The sequence below is a fragment of the Wolffia australiana genome, chromosome 9 (assembly GCF_029677425.1).
Source record: "Wolffia australiana isolate 7733 chromosome 9, ASM2967742v1".
Taxonomy (NCBI): domain Eukaryota; kingdom Viridiplantae; phylum Streptophyta; class Magnoliopsida; order Alismatales; family Araceae; genus Wolffia; species Wolffia australiana.
In genome coordinates this window covers 7,939,025-7,949,882 of record NC_135843.1, presented here as the reverse complement: position 1 = coordinate 7,949,882, position 10,858 = coordinate 7,939,025, and the positions used below count along the sequence as shown (strand labels likewise).

General features: G+C 41.4%; 1 non-coding gene across 1 annotated transcript; it reads left to right on the top strand.

Annotated features, from left to right (window-relative positions):
• The first annotated feature begins 10,749 nt into the window (after positions 1 to 10,749).
• LOC144708100 (small nucleolar RNA R71) lies at positions 10,750 to 10,858 on the top strand. Its single transcript, XR_013582648.1, has one exon. It is a non-coding gene; the product is annotated as a small nucleolar RNA R71 (small nucleolar RNA).

Here is a 10,858-nt window from a genome sequence, read left to right as displayed (position 1 = left end):
CTCCGCGAGCGCGACCAGCGGCGGAGCGGCGAAGCCCAGCGCACAAACAGCGGCGGAAGCGCCCAAGCTTGTGCGCTATCTCTCTCTTCCTCTCCTTTTCTCACTCAATTAAATTCAGAATTTTTTATCTCTCAATAGAGACAATGAAAAAATTCTCAAAAATCATTCTCAATCTAAACTTTCAACAGAAATTTTTTCACACTTGTTAAAGTTCATATCATCTTTATTAATTGAACATTAACCTTCCTAATCACTAAAAACATTACAAAAAAGGTTTATATGAATCGTGAACTTGCAATACTAATGGAAATTCATCCTAACTAGCTACCTAGCTCCCTGAGGGATCGACCCTTACTAAAATACTACTAGTAAGGAAATAAAATTGTTGATTGGTACTTAACTATCCTTACAAACGACTTAAGATCAAATTTTACCCCTTAGTTTGGACCAATCAAAAGACTTTTACTAGAGTATTATCAGATACAGGAGCTAGTATTAGTATTATTCCAAAAGTTTTATATGAGGAATACAGTTTTGGGGAATTAGAGAAAATCTGCATGGATCTATTGCTAGCTGATGGAAAAATTAGACAACCAGAGGTGATGATAAATATTGAAAATTGTGAGATCCCCGTCGATTTTATTGTAACGGAGATCAAGGTGAAGGGATATCTAAGTTTAGCACCTATCATTCTAGGAAGACCCTTCTTGGTGACAGCTAGAACAATCATGGATTGGGAAAAGGGACTGTTAAATTTAAGGTTGGAGAGGAAAGAGTCAAATTAGACATATCCAAGATGATGAAATGTCCTAAAGGGAGTAACGAAGAGTTAAGATTTTGTGATGAAGAGGAGGATGATGTTGATGCTATTCGAGGGTTTTTATTGAGAGTAGATGATGCCGAGGCTATGGCGATACATGATGGTCTCCTCCTCTGTGAGGAACGGAACCTTCATAATATCGTCGTGGAATCAGACTCATAGATATTAGTTGATATGTTTCGTACAGGCACATGCTCCCAGTGGCGACTACGTCGAGCGTGGAATGACATCATGCGGTGCCGCTCGCGTATCGCATGCTTTCGTCATCAGCTGAGAGAGGGAAACCAGACAGCTGATGCCCTCGCCAACCATGCGGTACACGCTCGCACCCACTCCACTCTTTTCTATTCTTGGCAGGAGCTTCCGCCCATGGCCCGAGGATGTCATCGGCTCGATCATCTTTGCTTGCCCTCCCTCCGCACACGCCGCCTCCTCGCGATGCCAGGCCCGCGGGATTGGAGGATCGCCTGGAGCACTGGCATACGAGGCATGGACCACGCCCGCCTCGACTAGAGCGTCACTCTGCCCACTCTGAGCACACATGACGACGACGACGAAGAACCACCCCAACTAGAGCGCCACCAACCGCTACAATGACCTCGTGGAACCGCTCCGAAGAAACGACGACGAACAAACACTTCCTTGAGCATCCGCGAGGTATCACTCATGTATCTTTTCTTTTCCCTAACTATGGGCGTGGACGAGTGGGATCCGAGTGTAATTGGGATATATATACTCGATCCACGCCCACAAACATTGAAAAACACTACACTTTATAAATAAAAACCCCCTGGGTGGCTTCTAGGGCATGGCTGGATTAGACTACGGGCACAACCCTAGGGTTGGACGTACCTGGCACCGTGATTTTTGCCAAAAAAAAAAGATGCCAACAAGGAAAAAGTAGAACTTGAGCCTCCTACACTCTCCCTAGATTTTAACTTAGAGCTTAAACCTCTCCCATCATCTTTAAAATATGCATTCTTAGATTCTGGAAATTCCATACCTGTGATTATTTCCTCGTCCCTTACTCCTTCACAAGAAAATGATCTGCTTAAGGTATTGAGAGATCATAAAGGAGCATTATGATGGACATTTGAGGATATTAGAGGAATCCCTTCATCAATTTGTGAACACAGAATAGTTTTAGGATATTAGAAGATTCTAAACCTTCTAGGGAGTACCAACGTAGGCTGAACCCACATATGAGGTAGATATTAGAGAATGAAATATTAAAATGGCTAGATGCAGGTATTATTTATGCCATTTCTAATAGTGAATGGGTCAGCCCTGTTCACATGGTGCCAAAAAAATCTGGAGTAACAGTAGAGATCAATGAAAAGGGAGAAGAAATCCAAAAAAGGCTGATAACTGGATGGAGGGTATGTACTAACTATAGAAAATTACATAACCCCACAAAGAAAGACCATTATCCCCTTCCTTTCATTGATCACATTTTAGAAAAACTATGAGGACAGAATTTCTTTTGTTTTCTTGATGGCTATTCATGATATAATCAAGTTAACATTCATCCTGATGATCAAGAGAAAATACCTTTTACTAGCCCTGTAGGTTCATATGCCTTTAGGCGCATGCCTTTTGGCCTATATAATGCTCCAGCCACCTTCCAAAGATGCATGAACTCTTTATTCTCTGATTTGGTAGGTGATTGTTTAGAAATATTTATGGATGATTTTTCTGTATTTGGAGATTCCTTTGAAAATTGCCTTCTAAATCTTACTAAAGTTCTTCAAAGATGCATTGAAAGTAACCTTGTGCTAAGTTGGGAAAAATCTCATTTTATGGTACAAGAGGGAGTGGTATTGGGTACAAGGTCAGCAATCGTGGACTGGAAGTGGACACGGCCAAAATAGAAGTCATCTAGGGCCTTCCACTTCCCACTAATCTAAAAACCCGTAGAGGGTTCCTCGGCTATGAAGGTTTCTATAGGAGGTTCATTCAAAACTTTGCTAAAATTTTGGAACCTCTTACTAACTTCCTTTCTAGTTAAACTAATGAAATCATTCTAGATAAAAGTGCTATTTCTGCTTTTGAAGAGCTGAAGAAGGCTGTCACACATGCACCTATTTTGCAAGCTCCAAATTGGAGCTTGCCATTTGAAATCATGTGTGATGCCTCGGATTTTGTTGTAGAGGCAGTATTAGGACAGAGGAAAGAGAAGAAACCTGTGGCCATATATTATGCTAGCAGAACTTTAATTGATGCACAACTCAATTACTCTACCACAGAAAAAGAACTGCTAGCTGTAATTTTTGCTTTAGAAAAATTTTGACCTTATTTTCTTTTTAGTAAAATAATAGTTTACACTGATCATGCGGTATAAAAATATCTTTTATCTAAAAAGGAAGCTAAACCTAGGCTCATCAGATGGATTTTATAATTACAGGAATTTGACATAGAAATTAAAGATAAAAAGGGCTGTGAAAATTATGTTGATGTTCATCTTTCTAGGATCAAAGTAAATGACTCCTCACTTATCCATGAAGCATTTCCAGATGAGCAAATTCTGGCCATCCAGACAGGAAATGTTCCATGGTTTGCAAACATTGTGAATTTTTTGGTGATAGGAAGAGTTCCTTCAGGATGGAGCTACAATGAGAAAAAGAAGTTCTTCAAAGATATTGATTAACTCAATTTTAGGGGTATTTTTACTGGTTATTTATCAGTCTAATCGTGTGAGGATTGAGCTTATGTAACACAATTTATAACCTCACTGCTTTAGGCAAGTGAGGGTCGAACCTCAGAGAGCAAGGAAAACAGTGGTAGTTCCTTTCAGTTCAATCTGTATATTCAAATCTATATTTTCAAATATCAAACTCTCTTAGAAAATTCTTCAGTAAAAGCTACAGAGATTTCTTTAAAGTATTGGTTCACTCAAACTCTTCAGTTAGATTATCTTTAGTTAGGTTCCACAGAGTTATCTTGGTTAAAACTCAACTGAGCAGAATCGTCACCAAAGAATTTCTTTGCTGACGGTTTGCTTATGCTCTATGAAGCAATAGAGCAAACACCCTACGCGCGGACCGCTGCTTGCGCGCAGGGGTGCCGCTCAGTCGCCCTGGCAGCCTGGGCGGCTGATGGCCCTAGCTGCTAGCGGCGTGGGCTGCTAGCAGCGTGGGCTGTTGGCTGCCTTGGCTGCCAACAGCATGCGCTGCTGGCGGCTGAGCAGCTGGCGACCGTGGCTGCCTGCAGCTCGCGCTGCTGGCGGCTCACGCTGTTGGCGTCCTTGGCTGCTAACAGCCTAGGCCGCCCACCCCTTTGGTAGCTGCAACTGGGTTGTTGGCAACCTAGGCGGTTGCCTTGGTTGCTGGCTGCCTGGAAGCTGCCACCAGAGGTGGTTTCACCTGGACAATGGAGAACAACAGGGTTTCTTGGGAGAACGAAAGGGAGATGGATATGAACAAACAGAAACTCAAAATCAAATAAAAACGAAACAATCTCTGCTGGAAATATTGGAAGATCACTGGTGTGAATCTTCCAACCCAACCTAGCTGGTCTGAAATGGGGAGGAGGACACCGCTGAAACTAGAGAGATCGCTTCGACCTAGTGTCACGCCCTGCGCAGGCGGAGGTCTTCAATCCCCAGCTAATCTTCAGCTCATTCCTCCTCTCCAACTCCAAAGCTCATCAGCTCCTGGAGGGTCTGCAGAAATCCTTCCTCTCCAAGCCCTAGCTTCCTTGAGAGAAATTCTGGACAACTTACAATGAGCCCTTAAGAGGCTATTTATAGGTTTCTCTTAAACATGCTTAGTGGAGAAATTAGGGCTCTTCTCCTTCTTGATTTTCGCCAACTCCTCTTGATCAATTTCCTCTTTCTTTGGATGCTTAATCCATACTGTACTCATTAATCAAATATGTGAGATCTAATCCACTTGATTCAAAGAATCAAGTGGGGTTAGTAGCTTGGCAAAATAATGCATATGAATGACAACCAATATGGATTAAATGGATAATATTGATGCTTTTATGCTCAAGAAACTCTTAACATTTGATGACGTATTGAGAGTCATCAAACACCCCCCAACTTAGATCATTACTAGTCCCTTAGTAATAAAATGCAAGTGAGAATAAATGATGATCTCTAGTTGACTCTTGGTTCTGATAACTTTGACTCATGTTCTCGTCAAGGAATGTCGTTGTCAATTGAGCTTGGCCAATCTAGGGAGATTCCTGAGGATCTATTTCAGCCTTAAACCGCAACTAAATGCACTCGTGATGTATGGATTACATATAGTAAATACATATCATATGGGATAAGGTTGAGTCAACACCCCAAGCGCACTACTGAACGAGGCGTAGAGAGCGGTGCTAATGCTGGCTCAATACTAATGGCTATACTAGCATCTGCTCAAACACATGGGAGACAGCTTTTCCACCCTTTTTTCAATTACATTTGCTGCTTGTTGGTCATATTTGATGACAGTCAACTTTGATTTCTATGATGCAAGCTTATGCTTGTTTTGCGCAATGCAGCTTTTACTTTGTATTTTGATGGCGCTTATCCACTACCTATGTGTCGTCCTTAGTAGACCGGCAGCTTATTCCCCCGAAGAGGTTTTGTATCCCTCTTGGTTCAGGGAGCTTCACTCACGTCAATAATAATAATGCCATTGAGCCAACACTAGCCCTACTCTCCACTAAAGCTCAAGATTTCATGCATGTAAGTGCTAACTCAACCCGAGGTGGATGGCAAGATGAGAGAAATCTGATGATAAGATTTATGAACTGTGGATAGTACGAATCATTTGTGCATCTAGATAGGCTTATTTCACCTAGGATTCCCTAACTGGCCAGTCGTTCAACTCTAACAACCTTGAAAGGAGCCCTAGTATCGCGCTTATCATTGCTTGAGTGTCTCCTAATATTATCAAATATCCATGGTTTGGTTGAAGAAAAAAAAAAATTTTTTTTTTGATAGATGACGCAGCAGTTATGCATGCAACTCTATCCCGCCCCCCTCCATAAAAATGGCATGTTCCTACATGACAGGAAGTAAAGTGGAGTAAGGAGAAATAGAGACCAAACCAAGGAATGGAGAGCTTTGATTTGGCGATTTGAGTTGTCCATCTTGTGGTGTAGGCAAGCGTGGAGAAGTAAGGCTGCACATGACGACGCAACCAAAACGAAGAAAACAAAAGCAGAACAAAAACACGATATAGAAAATAAGAAGACAAACAAGCAAAATAAGAGAGATAAACTCAGATAATGCTACAATCAATCGGTGGTTTTTCTAGAGGAATGTTCATAGGGCCTTGTAGATCATCCTCTTCTAAATAAGGTTTGAGCCTTTGTCCATTAATAGTTAATTGTTTTTGAGACTTAGGATCTAAAATTGTGACTGCTCCTTTCTCAAAAACTTTTTGTATGATGAAGGGGCCATCCCATCTGGTTTTCAATTTTCCTGGGAATAGTTTCAACCTAGAGTTGTAAAGCCAAACTTTCTGGTGTTCCACAAAGGTTCTTCTCCTCAGGCTTTTATCATGAAACGTTTTCATCTTGCCTTTATAAATCCTCGAATTTTCATAAGCCTCATTTCGGAGTTCTTCCAATTCATTCAATTGAAGAAGTCTTTGTTTGCCGGCTTGATCTAAATCCAAATTGAGTTTTCTAATGGCCCAAAGGGCCTTGTGTTCTAACTCCAGAGGTAGGTGACATGCCTTCCCAAAGATAAGTCAAAATGGGGACATTCCTAGAGGGGTTTTGTAAGCTGTCCTATAGGCCCATAATGCCTCGTCTAGTTTCCTAGACCAATCCTTAGCGTCAGGACGCACTATCTTCCGCAAGATTTTCTTGACTTCCCTATTGCAGAGTTCGACTTGACCATTGGCCTGAGGATGATACGGAATAGTGACTCGGTGATGGACACCAAACTTCTTAAGGAGGGTTCTAAAGTTGTAATTTGTGAAATGAGAACCTCCATCACTAATAATGGCTCGAGGGCATCCATATCTATAGAAAATATTTTTCTCTATGAAATTGATCACTACTTTACTATCATTGGTCTTTGTGGGAATGGCTTCTACCCATTTGGACACATAGTCGACTGCCATCAGGATATATTCGTATCCATGAGAGTTAGGAAAGGGACCCATAAAATCAATTCCCCACAAATCAAAGATTTCTACTTCTAGGATGGGTTGTAAAGGCATACGATCTTTCTTGTGCATATTAATGGAGGCTTGGCAAGCTAGACAGTTATTATAAAATTTCTGGGCATCTTGAAATAGAGTCGGCCAAAAGAAACCAGATTCAACAATTTTATGACTTGTTACCTTAGCCAAATAGTGTCCTCCTCCTGGTTTTGCATGGCAGAATTCTAAGATGCTTCGTTGTTCGCTCTCGGGTACGCACCGCCTCAAGATTTGATCTTGCCCTTGGTGAAATAACTCCGGGTCTTCCCAAAAATAGAACTTAGCTTCCTTCAACAGCTTCTTCCTCTCGTGGGATGTCCAACCTGTAGGAATTTTTCCTGAAACAAGAAAATTGACAATGTGTGCAAACCAAGGAACCGACGTTCCTTGTGCCGTTAGAACATGCTCGTCAGGAAACGCATCATTTATCAACTCAGGTTGGGTGCCTACTATCCTGGAGAGGTGGTCTGTAACTACATTCTCACACCCTCTCTTATCCTTAATCTCTAAATCAAACTCTTGTAGTAAGAGCACCCATCTAATGAGTCTAGGTTTAGCCTCCTTCTTTGCTAACAAGTATCTAATAGCTGCATGATCAGAAAAAACAGTAATTTTACTACCTAGTAGATAAGATCTAAACTTTTCTAATGCAAAAATAATCGCCAGCAATTGCTTCTCTATGGTGGTGTAATTCAGTTGCGCATCAACTAAAGTCCTGTTGGCGTAGTATATGACCGCAGGTTTCTTGTCAATTCTTTGACCTAACACTGCTCCTACAGCAAAATCAGAAGCATCACACATTAGTTCAAAAGGAAGGGTCCAATCGGGCCCTTGCAAGATAGGCGCATTCACCAAAGCTTCTTTCAACATATAAAATGCATTTTTAGCTTCTAGTGTTAGTTCAAAATCATTATTCTTAGACGATAAAAGATTCGTAAGAGGTTTAGAAATTTTAGCAAATTCTAAAATAAAACGTCTATAGAAACCCGCATGGCTGAGGAAACCTCTAAGGGTTTTTAGGTTGGTTGGAGGTGGAAGGTCCTGGATGATTTCGATCTTGGCCTTGTCCACTTCCAATCCATGGCTGCTTACCATGTGGCCCAGCACCACTGCCTCCTGCACCATGAAATGAGATTTTTCCCAACTTAGTACGAGGTTGGATTCAATGCATCTCTTTAATACTTTGGTGAGGCTTAGGAGGCAGTTGTCATAGGTAGATCCAAATACAGAAAAATCATCCATAAAGATTTCTAAGCACTCTCCTACTAGATCGGAGAATAGTGCATTCATGCATCGCTGAAATGTGGCGGGTGCATTACACAACCCAAAAGGCATACGCCTAAAGGCATATGTCCCTACAAGACTTGTGTAGGTCATCTTTACTTGATCTTCAGGATGAATGTTCACTTGGTTGTATCCTGAATATCCATCAAGAAAATAGAAATATTGTTGCCACGACAATTTTTCTAGTATTTGGTCCATGAAGGACAATGGGTAATGATCCTTCTGGATGGCCTTGTTTAATTTTCTATAATCTATGCACACCCTCCATCCTATGGTTAACCTCTTCTGCACTTCTTCGCCTTTCTCATTCATCTCTACAGTCACTCCTGACTTCTTAGAGACCATATGCACCTGGCTCACCCATCTACTATCGGAGATCGCGTATATGATTCTGACGTTTAACCATTTCAAGATTTCCTTCTCAAGTACTTCTCTCATATAGGGATTAAGTCTCCTTTGGTGCTCTCTACATGGTCTAGACTCCTCTTCCAAGAAAATCCTGTGTTCGCAAATCGAAGATGGAATACCCTTAATATCATCAAAAGTCCAACCTATGGCTCTCTTATGCTTTCTAAGTACCTTGAGCAGTTCATCTTCTTGTTGTCGGGTAAGTGCTGAAGAGATGATCACAAGTAAGGTTTTCTTTTCATCCAGGTATGCATATTTGAGGGATGAAGGTAGAGGTTTTAACTCTAGGCCGACCTCGACTGAAGGAGAGTCTATGATCTCCTCATCTAGCTCTCTACTTTCTATATGCGATAAGTATTCCTTAACTACTTCTTCCTCTTCATCATCTTTTAACTCTTCATTACTCCCTAAGGGGCACTTCATCATCTTTGAGATATCAATCTGCACTCTCTCTTTTCCTATCTTAAATTCTACAGTCCCCTTCTCCCAGTCCATAATGGTCCTTGCCATTACTAAAAATGGTCTACCTAAAATGATAGGAGCTAAGCTAATGTTCCCTGAAATTTTTACATCAGTCACTATAAAATCTACAGGAATTTCACAATTCTCCACAGTGATCATGATGTCCGGTAATCTTCCTTCAGGTTGCCTAACAGTTCCGTCAGCTAAGAGTAGGTCCATATGGATTTCTTATAGTTCCCCGAAGCCATAGTCCTCGTATAAAGCCGTCGGAATAATGCTAATGCTTGCTCCTGTATCTAATAAAACTTTGGAAAAAGTTTTGCCTCCTATTTCACAGGTAATAAAAGGGGCACCGGGGTCTCTCATTTTGATAGGTAGAGCATTCAAAATGCTAGAAGCATTTTCTGAGAGTTTCACTACTTCCCTAGGTCTTCTAGTGGTGCAAGAGTCCTTAAGGTATTTCTTAGGAGAGGGTACACAACTAAGCATATCTTCCACTTTAACAGTCATGGTGGCCTTTTTAAAATTTTCTAATAACCTATTTTCATAATCATGTACAGGTTTTTTTCTATTAAGAGCAGAGGGGTAAGGTACGTCTTGCCCACTCGTAGAAGGTAGAGGTTCCTTCGCATAGGAAAGATCCTCTTCTTCTACCCCCTTTGCTCATTTCTTTTTCTTGAATTCTCTGCAAAATTCTGATAAGGATCCTGAAGTTCTTTTCCACTTCTCAATTTTGAGATTGCTAGAACTTCAGGATCTTCTTCCTTCATCTTATCATGAATGGAATGCTGTACATGATGTAGGTTGCATGGATTTATCATAGGTTTTGTAGGAAATCTACTAGATGTGCAGTGGGATTCTGTTTGTGTAACTTGAGGATCAGAGGGTCCAGGCTTGAAGCTCTCCAGCAGCTTCCTCATTTGCTCTTGAGACTCCAACATTTGCTTCGTTTGAAACTCCATCATTACTTGCATCCGCATTTCCATTTCTGCTCTCAATTTCTGATTCTGTTTTTCGATCATTTCGGAAATAACCGGGGTTAGTGTAGAAAAATCAGGTTGAGTTTGAGAGGGAACCTGGTACTGCTGCTGAGGTCTAGATTGGAATTGTGGTTTTTGTTGGAAATGAGATTGAAAGGGAGCCTTGTTTCCTTGGTGGGAGCTATCTCTACCTTGGAACCCAACTCTCTTTTGGCCAGCCCATGGTTGTGGTTGTTGATTAAAGGCTTTCACCTCCTCCTCCATGGACTGGCAAGCTCCATCTTCATGTTCTCTGCTGAAACAGAGAGAGCAGATTTTGGCTTTAATAAGAGGAGAGTTGCTTAGAAAAACATTCTTCAAGGTGGAGGTGAGCTCCTCCAATTTCTGGTTGGTCTCCCTTAGGCCTGCTTGCAACTCCACCTCCTTGGCATTGACCTGCACAACTCCTGCTCTCTTGGGTTGCAGGTTTCTCCCATTTTGGCTTACCCCAATCTCTTGCATATCAGTTTCTGCAACTCTCTCCAAGATATCACAAACTTCATCTTCATATGCAGTATAAAATGTTCCCCCGGAGGCTAAGTTAACCTTATTTTTCATGAAATCTGACAAAGATTCATAAAAAATCTGGGCTAATTGACAGGGTTCAATTCCATGATGAGGGCATTTCCTCAGCAGGTCATTGAACCTCTCCCATGATTCACTAAAGGCCTCACCTTCATGGGGATGGAAATTATGGATTTCTCTTCAATAGAAAT